The following is a 3555-nucleotide window of genomic DNA, read 5'->3' as shown; positions in this document are numbered from 1 at the left end:
ACCTAAGGACATCACACACACCCATGCTCGAGGCAGGATTCGAACCTGCGACTGATGAACTCAGATGTTAAGTCCCATAGTTCACATGGCTCTGAGCACTATGGGACTTAACATCTGAGGTCATCAGTCCCCTAGAACTTAGAACTACTTAAACCTAACTAGCCTAAGGACATCACACACATCCATGCTTGAGGCAGGACTCGAACCTGCGACCGTTGCGGTCGCGCGGTTCCAGACTGTAGCGCCTAGAACACCTCGGCCACTTCGGCTGGCCTAAGTCCCATAGTGCTTAGAGCCATTTGAGCCATCTGTTGGTAGATAGCTATATGTAGGATGCATAAGTAATAATTTTGTGTGGTGTAGTATACAAATTGTGTTTACCAAAGCTACGCAGCGATATGGTATTGTGGTACAGTCGGTTGTTGTGATATACCTGGCTGGAGATCGGTTCCACCCGGAAAAATTCAGGCTTTCCTCAACAGTAGCAGAGCAGCGTGATTGGCAAAGTGTCTGTGGCAATAGTCACCGTATTTCATGATCTGTTGTCCACTTTTACATGGTTTAACTGTCAGTGCAATATGACTGCTGTCTGATTTTCGAACTGTACAAAATAGTTTTTCGCTGAAATACTTGTGATTTGTCCAACGGTAGAAAGTTTTGGACAGTGCTCCCACACCAGCAGAAATGTTTTCGCAGGTAACTTCAGTAGGAGTCAATCAACATGCTCCATTCACAGGAGGTTCCATGACGTTGAAGCGTCATAAAAAATCCTTTGTGTGGGACATTGGAGTCTTACAGACTGGTTCAAACAAGACAGGGACGGAACAAGGCATCTACGAAAAATTCAGTGACGTCAGACAGTCAAGTGATGTCTGGTTTCTTCGAGTGTTCGGAGACAAGTTCAGGCAGACCAGCCTCCTCTGGTTCAGAAATGTAGGATGCTCTTCCCCACCTGCTATTGTAGCGTTAGAGCATCTCCAGGCCAGCAGTTGTATAACATCGAAAATTCACAGAAAATTGAGCCTTTTTCTCGTCTGTAGGACATTGCTTCAAATTATAGAAGAATCTTTTAGGCTTCCAATCTGCCATGTCCGTGTTTTTTTCATGATCTGTTGTGGGGTTTCGAAATATGTCATGAACTTTTAGATATGTAATTGCTCAGATTTTACCACCTGTGGTTGGTCGCCAGTGTGAGCTTCCCATTCTAGAACTGTACTTCGAAAAGTGAGGAAAATAAAAAAAAATGCCTTAACACCCTTGACTCCAGCAGCGAACATAATCTAAGCCCAATAAACTAAGCCCACTCAGCATTTCAGAAGAGTGATGAACACCACAGTAGCCTTACAACTCTGAAATTTTTTCTCCATGATGGTGTCTTCAAGCAAGCAGCTGAAGCTCATGAAGTGGGAGTGGGCGGTAGTGTACAGAGGAGGAGGGGGGAGTACACAGAAAATAAATAAAGTTCACCAACCTAACTTTATTCTCCACGAGTTCAGTACAGACTGACTGTTTCCCGCTTTTGCCATGGAGGGGTGTGGGTGGTGGCATAATAGTGGGGGCAGGGCTGGGGAGTTATGTTTTTGGATGTAGCCCAATTGACCTATTTCCCTCCGAAATGTGAAATTTACCGCCATTTCCAATGTGTGGGGAGTGATATCATAGATGACCGGGGGGCGGGGGAGGGGGGGTCGAACCCAGTCGCTATTTTGATGAAATTAACTGTCCCAGGACATACTTTGTCCTACTACTTCTGAGGAATTATTCCATATGCTCATAGCTTCTTAACAATCCGCAGAGTGGCACCATGTCGAACACTTTCCAGAAATCTAGAAATAAGGAATCTGCCTGTTGTCCATCATCCGTAGTTCACCACATATCATGTGAGAAAAGGGCCAACTGAGTTTCACACGAGCGACGCTGTCTAAAACCGTGCTGACTCATGGACAGGAACTTTTTGGCCTCAAGGAATTTATTACATTTGAACTGAGAATACGATAAATAACTCTGCAGCAAACCGATGTTAAGTATATTAGGCTGTAATTTTGCGCGGCCGTTCTTCTACCCTTCTTACATACATGAGTCACCTGCGCTTTTCTCCAGTCGCTCGGGAGTTTGCTCTGGGTGAGAGGTTCGCGATAAATGCAAGCTAAGTAAGGGGCCAGTGCCAAAACCGAACTGGAAGTCCATCCGGACCTGGCGACTTACTTGTTTTCAAGTCTTTCAGTTGTTTCTCTATGCTAGGTACGCTTATTATTATGTCTTCGATACAGGACTTTGTGCGATGATCAAATGACGGTATGTTTCTACGATTTTCCTATGTGAACGATTTCTTAAACGCGAAATTTAAAATGTTAGCTTTAGTTTTGCTATCTTCTACTGCCATATCAGACTAGTTAACGAGTGACTGGATTTATGCCTAAATCCCCTTAGCGATTTTACGTACTATAACTGACAAATATTGATATTTGACTATATTTTGCACCAGGAAGATAATGAAATCTTCATTTTATTTGGATGCTGTACTATTTCGTGAAGATCTGTTATAAATTAGTCACTACAGAGCAAATGATTGTGCGAGTTAAATATAAATCTGTGACTCAAGTACTGTTATTAGCAAAGATGCATGTAAGAAACTCCTTTTCACTCATATTCATTTAATACTTCTCTTTCTTAAAGGAGTCACTGAGCAGAGTGGGCATGTGCGGTTGTGCCCGAAAAATACAATTACTGAAAATTAACGTAGACCACATGACCTAATAAAAGCATCGTACTTCACAGCAAGAAAACTATATGCAGGTTATGGTAAACAGTGGGTACAAGAAATTGCTGTTAAAGATGAAAATAATTTAACTGTGAGTGGCAAATCCACACTAGCTTCCACTACAGTAGTACAATTACAGTAGCATATTTGATTTTAACTCTTTAGGATAATAAAAGGGTTAGAAATTAAATAAAGAAGGCTAAACAACTCTCTTTTGATTATTATTATTATTATTATTATTACAATTAGAACAGGAAACTTATATTTATTATTACAGAAATGCTTTCAAATGCAGAAGCGGTAATGAACGATTCATTGTCGTAACTAGTTATATAACATGAAAAATGAAACAAACCAGGAACGCTGGCGCCTTACTCTTAGAAGAAACATGTAACTGCCCTACCACTGTAGGCTTCATTCTTTTTCATGATATACACATAGAACTCCTTTGAAAATCAGAACTCTTTCCAAAATAGTAAGTGGTTCATAAAGGGGCACCACAATAGAAGCAGTATTTTCTCGGGTTATCGGCCAGATCTTTCACTAAGGCGTGATTGTGGTAGTTACCATATGCTTCGCACTAATATCTTTTCACAGACGCATGAACCTCTACCACCCTTTACCTGTCGTCATTTACGCATTCTCTTTTGAAGCGCAGTAGCCACTGCTTGCTCAGCATACCACAGGCATTCTCCCCCACCCACTGTAAAGCGGCTTATTATCTGCGGTTATAGATCTAAATGTAGAAAGCTGGCTCTCGTGTCATATTCATTATTCAGCATCAGTTCCTTCAA

This window comes from Schistocerca americana, chromosome 1 (assembly GCF_021461395.2).
Source record: "Schistocerca americana isolate TAMUIC-IGC-003095 chromosome 1, iqSchAmer2.1, whole genome shotgun sequence".
In the NCBI taxonomy this organism is placed as follows: domain Eukaryota; kingdom Metazoa; phylum Arthropoda; class Insecta; order Orthoptera; family Acrididae; genus Schistocerca; species Schistocerca americana.
The sequence above is the reverse complement of the archived record's forward strand: the minus strand, read 5'-3'. Positions refer to the sequence as shown.